This window comes from Balaenoptera acutorostrata, chromosome 1, assembly GCF_949987535.1.
Source record: "Balaenoptera acutorostrata chromosome 1, mBalAcu1.1, whole genome shotgun sequence".
In the NCBI taxonomy this organism is placed as follows: Eukaryota; Metazoa; Chordata; class Mammalia; order Artiodactyla; family Balaenopteridae; genus Balaenoptera; species Balaenoptera acutorostrata.
Genome location: NC_080064.1, coordinates 144,002,195 through 144,014,494, shown reverse-complemented (window position 1 = coordinate 144,014,494; position 12,300 = coordinate 144,002,195). Strand labels below are relative to the sequence as shown.

The 12,300-nt window shown below is 38.1% G+C and overlaps 1 protein-coding gene across 1 annotated transcript in view; it reads left to right on the top strand.

The window, feature by feature from the left end:
- NMNAT2 (nicotinamide nucleotide adenylyltransferase 2) overlaps positions 1–12,300 on the top strand; it is a 205,317-nt gene that overhangs the window by 13,581 nt on the left and 179,436 nt on the right. The gene's annotated exons all lie outside the window — the stretch shown is intronic.

The following is a 12,300-nucleotide window of genomic DNA, read 5'->3' as shown; positions in this document are numbered from 1 at the left end:
CGTATACAAAAAAAAAATACATCAAGCACAAATAAAGTTTACCTCAAATATAAAGGTGCTACGAAAATTTAAAATGCATCTGTAATCTACCTTGTTATCAGATTAAGGAAAAGGCCCATATGCTCATCTCAGTAGATACAAAAAAAGCATTAAAATGTCAAGAACTATAATTTAAAAACAAAATCTCTTAGCTAACAAAGACTATTAACTTGATGTGGGTATATACCAAGAGTCTATAACAAACATCATATATAATTATGAGACTGTAAAAGCAATCCCATTAAAGTCAAGAACATGACATACCTGCTATAACCTCTATAATTAAACATTTTACTACCAGTTCTAGTCCTTATATTTAAGAGGAAAAAAAAGATATGCAATCATTAACAAGGAAGAGAACAAAATATTTTCAGACAACATCATTTTTTAAACTAGAATCTCCAAGAGGCTCTTCAAGAAAAAAAAAAAAAAATTAGACTAAGTGTTCAGCAATGTTGCTAAATCACAATCAATGTGAAAAATCAATAGCAATCCTATATACCTAAGTAATAGGAAATCCATACACCTATGTAGTGGTGGGGGGGCGGGTGTTAAACATCCCATTTACAATTACAGTAGAAACAATAAGATGCCCAGGAATAAATCTTACAAAAATGTGCAAGACCTTTATGGCTAAAATACCAAAGGGGGAATAAAAGATTTTAATAAAAATTATGTAATACTAAATTCACAGAAAAATCAATACCATAAGTATTATGATACTCCACAGTTAAGTGCAATTTCAATCAAAATCCCAACAAAACTTTTTTTGTGGTATTTGACAAACTAATTCTAAAGTTAATTATAAAGAGAAAAGGTCTAAGAAGAGCCAAGACAATTCTAAAAAACCAAGGAAGTGTGATGTATTCCCCAGATAGGAAGATTCCTCATAGAGCTATAGTAATTAGATGGTGCAGTGTTGTAAAATGAAGGAGAGCACTGAAGTAGACACAAGTGTGTATGGGACCTTGGCATATGATAGAGGAAGCATTATAGACCTAGTGAATTTGGGGGCTACTGACTTTCTGTACTGAAAGAAATGAAATTAGATCACTATCTCATATCTTATGCCAGCAGTTCTTAAAATTTTTTGGTCTCAGAACTCATTGACACTCTTAAAAATTATTGAAGATCCCTCAGAGTTTTTGTTTATATGGGTTGTATCTGTCGATATTTACCAAATGCTACGTTCTGAATGTTTGTGTCCACCCAAAATTCATGTGTTGAAATCCTAAAGTCCCCTATATATAAACGAGTTCCTTTCCAAGAGCACGTTCATAAGTCCAATTTGTTCTTAAGTCCAACGAAGTTAGCCTACGTACCCAACTAACACAATCGGCTATATAGTACTGCACTGTAATAGGTTTCTAATACTTTTCACACAGATAATACATTAAAAAAAACAAAAAATAAAACATTTTTAATCTTATAGTACAGTACCTTGAAAAGTACAGTAGCACCATACAACAGCTGGCATACAGGGGCTGGCATCAGGTGAACAGGCAAGAAGAGTTATTGACTGGAGAAGGGAGAGGCGGTGGGAGATGGTAGAGCTGAAGGATCGTCAGCAGTAGGAGATGGAGGGACTTCCCTGGTGGCGCAGTGGTTAAGACTCTGAGCTCCCATTGCAGGGGGCCCGGGTTCCATCCCTGGTCAGGGAACTAGATCCCACATGCATGCCACAACTAAGAGTTTGCATGCCACAACTAAGGAGCCCACCTGCCACAGCTGAGACCCAGAGCAACCAAATAAATAAATATTCAAAAAAAAAAAATAGGAGACGGAGGGCAAGCTGCAATTTCACTCATGCCTGACATTGATGGAATACACGTTCACATCTTTGAAAGTTCACAGCTTGAAGGTTTGTATGTAGGGGACTTACTGAATAGCACTTTCCTCTATGTGAGAATACAATGAGAAGCCTGTGACCAGAAAGAAGTTCCCTCAACCAACCATGCTGTCACCCTAAACCTCAGATTTCCAGCCTCCAGAACTGTGAGCAATAAATTTCTGCTCTTTATGAGCTACCCAGTCTGGGGTATTTTGTTATAGCAGCCTGAACCAACTAAGACACTATATTGAAAATTAAAAGTAAGAAATGTATAAAACACATGAACAGATAAGCACACATTCCATTAGCCATCAGAGTGATGACATCATCACATGTCATGTACCCTCTGGAAAATTCTGCTGCTCATGAGAGAATGAGAGTGAAAAAAAGCAAATAATGTCTTAGTATTATTACAAAAATTGTTTTGGTCTTGCAAATCTGAAAACGTCTTGGGGACCCCCGGTATCCCCATACCACAGTTTGAGAACCACTGCTCTAAACTAAACTCCAGATGAATTAAGGATCTAAACCTGGGACAAAATAAAAACTTTATAACTATTAGAAGAAATTATAGGTGCACACATTAGGGCCACAGGGGAAGGAAGGATTATTTAAACAGTACATCAAAAGCACAAATTATAATAAAGGAAAAGCCTAATAAATTTGAATACTCCAAATTTAGTACCTCTGTTTGATAAAGTATCTCACATACAGTATTAAAAGGAAAGCCATGGTCTGGGAGAAGATAGTTGTAACATATTTATCAAAGGATTAATATTCAGACAATATAAATTACTTTTATAAATAAGAGACAGACAAACAACCTGAGAGAAAAATAGGTAAAAGAACATATGCCCAACCTCCCTAGTAATCAGAGAAATATAAAGCATCCATCAGATTGGGAAATATTTCTAAAACTCACAATACCAAGTGTTGACTATTAGTTATATGGAAGTGAGAAATCTTACCTACTGCTGGTGGAAGTGTAAATTGGTACAACCACTTAGAAGAGCAGTTTAGAAATGCCTTGTCCAGTTGAAAATGCACACGTTCTATGATCCAGAAACTCCACCTCTAGATACATAATTTAAAACAAATGTTGAAAAATGCATGAGGATACATTGATTCATTGATTGAATAAATGTTTATCAAGTTCCTACCTGAACCAAGCATCATAGTAGGCTTTGGGAATAAAAAAGTGAACAAAGACTGCTCTCATGAAACTAAGTGAAACAGACTTATGGAGATATATAGATTAGATATAGATAAATAGATATTTTATAAGCATTAAAAGAAATTATTATTAGAAGAAGAGTCTATGTACCAGTTCAAGGAGGGTCCAGTACGTTGAAACAAGGTTTAGCAGGGTAAAGGGATGGGGGCTGGAGGTGCTATTTTAGGTGGGATGAATCGGGAAGGCCTTCCTGAGAAGGTGAATTTTAGGAGACTTAGAGAAATGAGGGAGCAAGGTCTATGTTTAAGTTCTGAGGAAAGTACATTTCAGGAAAGAAAGCATGGCAAACACAACTGCTCTGAAGCAGAAATGAGCTTGGAACATTGGAAGAAAGAAAGAAAGCCCATAAGGTAAAGTGGAATTAGCACTTGGGGTAGGATAGAAAACTATTGCAGTAGTAGGAGAGAGACATTGGTGGCTTGGACTTGTTTAAAAGTGTTGAGAAGTGATTGGATTCAGGATACAGAACAGACAACTTGGTGATGGGGATTTGAGGTGTGAGGGAAAAGTTTCAAGGCTGACTGAGGTTTTTGGCCGACGTGCCTGGTGAAGCCATTTACTAAGATAGAGATAATTAAGGAGTAGCAGAAGGTGAAAAGGGGCAGGAAAGGATAGTCACTACAGTTTTGTTGGTATTAATAAAACACTGGAAATACCCCCAAGAATGAATGTGTAGGGTACTGACAAAGTATGGTATATTGATTTGATGAAATACTATACAGAAGTTAAAATAACTAGTATCAATACATGGATGAATCCTGAAAATACTCTGCAACATCAAATTGCAGCCTATTATATTCACTATGATACTATTTGTAAACTTTTAAAAAACAGATACCAGATATTGGTTTTGGCTACAAATGTATAAAACAAAAGCATAACAACATGGACTAGATTTGTACCAAATTCATGTTATTGGTTGTCTCTAGGGAATGAGGGAGAGAAGGGAGTGAAGCTGCAAAGGGCACCTAGGGGACTTCACACCTTTACTGTACTGAAGGAAAATATGAAAGAGTAACATTTGTTCATTTTGGGTAATAAGTACGTGGATGGTTTATGTTATCGAATGTACTTTTGAAAATGTGTTTTCATGAAAAAAGGGCAAAGAAAGACTGAACAGTGTCTAGGAAGATGGGCCCAAGCTAGTCCCATGCTTCAGTGGAATGACTTCAAGAGCATCTAAAGGCCTGAATGAGTTGACAACCCAGCAGCACCCAGCATGGGCTGATAGATGGCTTATGATGGTGATCTACTGGCTGCCAGTGCTAATAGACAGTGGCTGCAGTCTACATGGCGTGGGTCCCCAAACCAGGTCCACACCCAACCCCTGCCCACACATAAATGCAATACCCAAACTGAAATTTAAATACAACCCAGAGAAAGGGAGAACATTGGTTAAGGTTATATTTCTGCCAACATCAGGATGGACATAGAGTTTATGCTGCTGTTTTTTTAAAATTTATTTATTTATTTTTGGCTGTGTTGGGTCTTCGTTTCTGTGCAAGGGCTTTCTCTAGTTGCGGCAAGCGGGGGCCACTCTTCATCGCGGTGCACGGGCCTCTCACTCCCGCGGCCTCTCGTTGCGGAGCACAGGCTCCAGACGCGCAGGCTCAGCAGTTGTGGCTCACGGGCCCAGTTGCTCCGCGGCATGTGGGATCTTCCCAGACCAGGGCTCGAACCCGTGTCCCCTGCATTGGCAGGCAGATTCTCAACCACTGTGCCACCAGGGAAGCCCTATGCTGCATTTTTATGTTAGAAAAGAAGAAAGCAGCACGGGGAACTCTACTCAATTCTCTATAATGGCCTATATGGGAAAAGAATCTAAAGAAAAGTGGATATATGTATATGTATAACTGATTCACTTTGCTCTACACCTGAAACTAACACAACATTGTAAATCAACTATACTCCAATAAAAATAAAAAATAAAAAAGAAGAAGAAAGCAAGGATGAATAGTGATGTAGATAAATTTCTCATTGGGAAGAAGACTGGGTTGTCTTGGGTTGGGAAGGAAGAGGCAGGGGGAAGTGGCCTGATAAACTGAGAGAATATGTGTGGCAAGAGTAATGAACTAGCAGGAAGCCCAGGAGCTGTGGTTCTGGTGAGAGGTGTGAATTTACAATTAGCGATGCTGAATGGCTCCAACTGGCTGTGACCACGGGACTAGGAGGGTGAAGGTGGAGACAGCTGGGGTCTCCCTCCCTTTCTCCTGATTTATATTTGGTGATCTATAAAAGAAATGTTTTCTCTTTATTTTACAAACTGTAATTGTGAATGCTGGTAATTAAAGTATTCTGTTAATTGTTTAATACTTCATATATCTGCAGAATTACAGAAATCATGAAGCTAGAAAACCCTGGAGAGGTTATAGTCTTCCCCCTACTTCCAGAGTGTCAAGGCCAGAATTAATGTATATGTAAGGACCTCTTGGTATAAAGAGTCTAACTTTTTGAGATAACCTACTTAAATCTCAGTCACTTTTGATTTAAGATCAACTTATTATTTTAATCCAATACCTCTCTACTTAGGGACAAGTTCTTGAGTTCAGTAAGATGAGGAGGGAATTCCCTGGCGGTCCAGTGGTTATGACTCCGTGCTTCCACTGCAGGGGGCACGGGTTCGATCCCTGGTTGGGGAACTAAGATCACACAAGCTGCACGGGTGTGGTCAAAAAAAAAAAAAAAAAAAAGTAAGATAAGGAATTCTGCCTCATATTACAAATGGAAAAGATAGGTAAATGCCCTTTACACTTATCCTAAGTTGTCACTTCCCTAACTATCTTTGGTTCTCAGGTTTAAAAATATACACAATTTTTCCCAATCAAATTGTCAAAGATCAAAACATTTGATAAAATACTGATTTAATAGAGATTTAAGGAAGTAGCCACTCATACAGAGTTGGTGAGTGTATAAGGGATAGAGAACAGTTGGGAAATATCTTTCAAAAGTAAAAATGTACATACCCATGGACACAAATTCCATTTCTAGGTGTTTATTCAGTGAGTCTACTAATGCAATATAGTTAATAATATGAAAGATTGGCAACAATATATCCCTCAATAGAATGATGAAATAAAATAACACAGGCATTCAGTGAACACCACACAGCTGTTAAAATAACCGAGGCACTAGCTCTCCATATATTAATATGGAAGGATATTTAAGATATATTGATAAGTGAGAAAAATCAAGGTAGAAAGCAGTATGTATATTATGCTAGCATCTGTGTGGAAAAGAAAGTATGTGTATGTTTGTAAACACACAGAATATCCATGGGAGGATATTTAAGAAACTGGTAGTAATTGTTGCCTCTGGAGAGGAAAACAGGATCACTGAGGGGCAGAGGAAGGAGAGAAACATCCTTTTAATGGTATGCTGTTTTGTGTCCTTTGCATTTTGTATCATGTGAGTATGTTATCTATTTACAAATAAACAAAAAATTAAAAACAAAAAAATCCACAGCCATGCAGATAGTCATTTATTTATTTATTAAATGTAAATAGATACTCCCTTACACTGAATGTTATTCATAAAACACTGCACCAGCAATTCTTGGACTATTGAAAAGAAATATACCACACAGTCAAGCATGGCTTTTTCAAATAGAGCATCATTCTGCAAATTAATTTCCCTTCATGTAAAGACAAGAGGTGACTTCTTAAGTGGTACAATCTGTGGATCATTAAAGAGCCATCTAACCCCAAACATTTTCTAGTGTTAACTTCCTCCAGTTCTGGAAACCCCTACTGTGAACTTTCTTTTTTGGGATAAAGGCATTGCATTTTCAGCAAGCCCTTTTTATGTTGCAAATGCGTAACATGGTAACGTTAGGGTGGATTTATTCATAGTAGTCCCCTAGCAGAAAGCAGTTCCTGAGGAATGAGGTTGGTTTTGGTGGGAGGGAGTTAAAAAACAAAACAAAACAAAAAAAAACTCTGATGCATGCAACTCTGCAAAGGAAAGTTTATATCCTAGAGATTTGCCAAATGATAGTTCCTGGGTAGTAACAGGCATTATAAAGGCACTGAGCGTTTAGGAGAAATGGAGAAAGCATGCATCTGTGTAGAGAGTGCAAATATAAACCCCACCCAGTTTTCATGAAGCAAGTATAGTAGCGTGAAGCCCTACACTGAAACTACAGGAAGATCAAAAATCACAGTAATTGGGTATAGCTTGACAAATGCCTGTGTTCCTCAGTATGGGTTTTTTTTTTAGGTATAAGAGTAATATAACCTGTTATAAAATGGTTTCATACACATAATCTACCCCAGTATTAAGCAATATGTATTCTGAATAACAGTAGCCTCTTTGGATGTTAATAGATGTTACTAAATAATGTATTCTATCACCAAATAAGTTTGGGCAACAATAGTTTAACAGAAGTTTTTTTCTTGGTGAGACATCACAGACCCTATAACATGCAAGTATGTATTTCCCAAAGGGAAAAAAATACACAATGTGTCCAAAATTAGCTTTCCACAGATCCTTAAAAAAAACAAAAAACCACAGCACATCTTATGAACTAATGTTATGCAGGACAGTGGGGAATAGTTGATCCTTCCTATTCCTGCACTGGCCTCCCATTTCTATCCTGATGATCTCTTCCATCTTGTTTTACCTTACCCTCCCCTGAATCATTACATATGCTCCATTATGATGTCTATACTTAGAAAATGTTGATGACATCAAAAGTGATGATGACCTCCGTGCAAAGTCTTCCTTACCACTTACTGCCATATTCCTGTACATGGGTACAGTAGGAGTCTCTGCATTTTCTGACCAGTCACAATGTGTAACAAGACTCAGAGAGATCAGTGTCAGACTGGAGCAAGCCTGAATGTGACACCTCATTGTCAGTGAGGCCTGTTCTTTAGGTGTCATGGTGCTCTCTGTAGTCTGGTCTTGCCTTCTCTTGGTCCTCAAAGACTGAGTTTAGGGCTTGGCCTTAGGCCTCCCTAAAGCGGTCATAATGCCTTTTTCCACTCTTCCATGTTTGATCATCTAAATTCCGAAATTCTTAAAGGCTAAAATTAAATTTCTTCAGAGTTAAAAACTCCAGACCATAGAATGCCACACATCTCTGGCCACTACAAATGTGACATGACTTGGGATAGTGGGATAGCTCTGGCCAACATATTTTCCAAGGGTAAAAGATAGCAGTAGTGGTGGCACTGCTGGTCTTTTTCCTCAAGAGAATCTGATTATATATATGTAAAATCAGAATAGGGCTTACTCCAGCCCTTAGTGTCCATCTGAACATTTTATCTCATTCAGAAGAATTACGAATCCATCTCTAAAGAGCTTTGAAAAATAATTTGTCTTCACTGAAGTCTTGAAGAGGTAGCAAAGTGGTGAATCATATAACGTAACAAACAACAGAACTTTAAAATCCTCCTTTTCTGTTTGTTTCCCCCAAAACACCCACATCACAGAGGAAGTGCTGTCAAAATGCCCCTTTTCAGCTTTTCAGTCACTCCCCTTATCTCTCACTTGTCTACTTTCTCTTTCCACTTCCTCTTCCTTCCACATGTTTTCCACTGCAAGTAATTTCTTACCTTTTAAAAAATTAACATAAATCACTTTAGCTTCTCATCCAGCTATTTTTTCTAGCTCTTATCGCCCTTTCTTCCTCTACCTCCCCCCACTTAGTCCATTAACTCAACATGGAAGCTGGGGGAGAACAGAAGGAGAGAGAAGATAGTTCTTACACGTTACACTTTTCTTCTGTTATATACATATACACATAACATGTTATATGTTATACGTATTTAATATGTTATGTGTATTATATAATATATAACATATAATATGACATATATAACATATATGTGACATATTAAATATATATATATATTTTTAATATATAATATGTGGAATGTCCAGCAGAGCCTCATTATAACACACTTTGCCATCTGTCCTGTAAGACTGCTAACTTAATGTACCAGTCAGGTATTTTCTGATACTCCAGTAACTAATTCTCTTTTCAAAATTCATGCCCTTTACTCAATTTCACAGTATAGTAAATGGCATTCTAAGGAGTCTCTCCAAAGATTGTGTAATTAAGCTGAGTGTGATTAAAACAAATGGACAAAATATCCAGGTATTGGTCATTTATATAAATAAAGCCAGCCATCTATCTGTCTTGCTCTGGTCTCACGTGGGAAGACCCTCTGATGTTTTACTTGTGCTCAGCAAGATAAGGAAAGCACTAAGTAGGAACTAGGTCAGCTGCCTTGCACTGCCTATCACAGTCATCAAAGCAAATTTCTTAGGCTTAGAAGTTTCATGTCTTTTAAATGGATTCTGTGTTCTCTTTTCTTCTGTACAAACCAGAAAGGTATTTGTAAAACATCCCACTGTCAAGCAAGTTTATACATCATAGTGTATGTGTGTGTGTGTGTGTGTGTGTGTGTGTGTGTGTGTGTGTGTGTAGGCTTGTATGATTATTCTCAACTTATTTTTTGGCTTGCATATCTATTTACTGAAAGAATGTTTCATGTGTAAACTATGCAAAAACACATATCTAGGCTGAGTATAAGATTTTAGAATCAAAATTAAGAACTTATTCAGAGAGAAACAAAACTTGAAAAAGAATGGAAAATGTTAGAATATACTTCCTGATCTTCCTGCTGCTTGATCTTGGTCAGAGTGAAATCAGGATTCAGTGGTGAGGACCACATCCTGTTGCCATGGGAATGATTGTACTGTCACAAATTTAGTACTATGACTTCATGGTGAAAAGGAACAGATGGTCTGGAAGAGAATGAAGGCCTAGGGTTAGCAAAATTGTTTGGGGAATAAGCCATCTTAGATCCTTTTTGGAAGTAGGTGGGAGCATAAATAATAAGCAAAAACTACTTCACTGTGGTTTTACGAAAGCCACTGAGCAAGAAAGAGCTTAGCCAGGTAAAACTACAAAGTTCATTTCCAATGGGAGAAAAAAATATTTTAATGTAGGATGAAGCACAGGTAAAACTACAATACAGCTTACAGTATTCCAAAGCTGCCTCTTCAGCCTTTGCCAGCCTCTCACTTCACCACTGTTGAAGTTAGTAATATCTAGAACCCTTAGGGCCAGCAGTAAGGCCCATATTGGCCACATTTTTTTACACTGTCCCATTTTTAGGTATTTCTGGCTTCAGTGTTGGTTTGATTCTGGCATCCCGAGCCGTACGTTTCCACACAGCCTCAAGAACACAGGCTTAGATAGCTGGGCTCGTAGGGTTGAGGCCAGCTGTAGGGGTGTATATAGCCAGCTCATCTTACCCCTGAGTGGTCACGGGTCCAGACCTAATCTCCAGCCATGTTGGCACTCTGGAAAATAGTCTCCACTAAAATCATTCATCCTTAGAAATACACTTTTTATTTGGAGTAAAGGCAACAAGAGAGATTTCCCATCACTATCAACCTCTGGGAATGATTACCAAGTAAATTAACCAAGAGATGCTAACATCAGTTAGCAACTAGTGTGCGCCAGCCTAAGTGCTTAAAAATTCTTTTGTTGCTGTTTCGAAATAACTTTAGATTTACAGAAGAGTTGCAAATATAGTTGGAGAGCTCATGAATATCCTTCGTCTAGCTTCCCCTAACATGAACATGTTTTATAACCGTAGTACAATGACTGACACTGTGAAATTAACATTAGTGCAATACTATTAACTAAACTACTAACTAAATTCTGATTTCACCATTTTTTCCATTAATGTCCTTTTTCAGCTTTGAGACACAGTCCATGTTACACTTGGTCATTGCATCTAAGTTCCCTTAAATCTGTGATAATTTCTCAGTCTTTCCTTGTTTTTCGTGACCTTGACAATTTTAAAGACTACTGATCAGGTAGGTTGTAGAATATCCCTAAACTGGGATTTTTCTTATGTTTTCTCATGACTAGACTAAACTTGGAAATGATATCACAGAGTGAAGTGCCCTCTGATTACATCATATCAGGGGTACATTGTATCAACATGACATAACTGATGATGTTAATCACATGGTTAAGCTGGAGCCTGCCAGTTTTCTGTACTGTGAAGTTACTATTTTTGCCTTTCCGTACTCTATTTGCTAGAAGAAGCCCAGTCCAGTCCATACTCAAGGAGAAGGGAATTAGGCTTCACATTCCAGAAGGATGATTATTAAAGAATTTGTGAACAAATGCTTAAACCACCGCAATAATTAATGTTCTTTTTGGGGGGGTGAGATACTTTGAAGCTATGCAAATCTGTTTCTTCTTAGTTTCACCTGCTAATTTTAGGGGATCTTTCTTGAAGCAATTATCACTGTGGTGCTCTAATGGTGATTTTCAATTTCTTTAATTCCTTCTATATTATTTTTTTAAATTTATTTATTTATTTATTTTTGGCTGCATTGGGTCTTCGTCCTTGTGCACGGGCTTTCTCTAGTTGTGGCGAGTGGGGGCTAATCTTGGTTGCAGTGCACAGGCTTCTCATTGCTGTGGCTTCTCGTTGCAGAGCACGGGCTCTAGGCACACAGGCTTCTGTAGTTGTGGCACATGGGCTCAGTAGTTGTGGCTCGTGAGCTCTAGAGCACAGGCTCAGTAGCTGTGGCACACGGGCTCAGTTGCTCCACAGCATGTGGGATCTTCCCGGACCAGGGCTCGAACCCACGTCTCCTGCACTGGCAGGCGGATTCTTAATCACTGCGCCACCAGGGAAGTCCCGTAATTCCTTCTATATTATTATATGGAATTCTCCTGTAACAAAGATTTGTCTGCCACCCAATTTATTTATTTATTTATTTCACTTATTTATAGTAGTATAGACTCATGGATATCTATTTTATTCTTTGAATTATAATCCAATACTGTAATTATTTATTTTGTTGTTCAGATTGTTCCAATTTTGGCCCTGGGTCCTGTGTCCTTTTGATATACCCTGTGCAGGAAAGAGTTAACACAGCAGGCCAGAGGCTGCTATCTTTAGAAGGGCCTGCTTGCAAGGTTGCCCTTGGCTGGCATCTGTGAACTTGGTTTGTGAAAACTTCCCCACACTGATATGGAAAATTCTCTATACTGGTAAGGTTGTTTTGCCCACTTAAGACACTGAATACCTGTTTCCTTCTGAGAGCCTGGGATTTTGGTAGATGCCAGCCAAAGCATGCCTACATGACTAGTCTCCAATAAAATCCCTAAACGCTGAGTCTTAAATGGGCTTCCCTAGGAGAAACATTACACATGTGC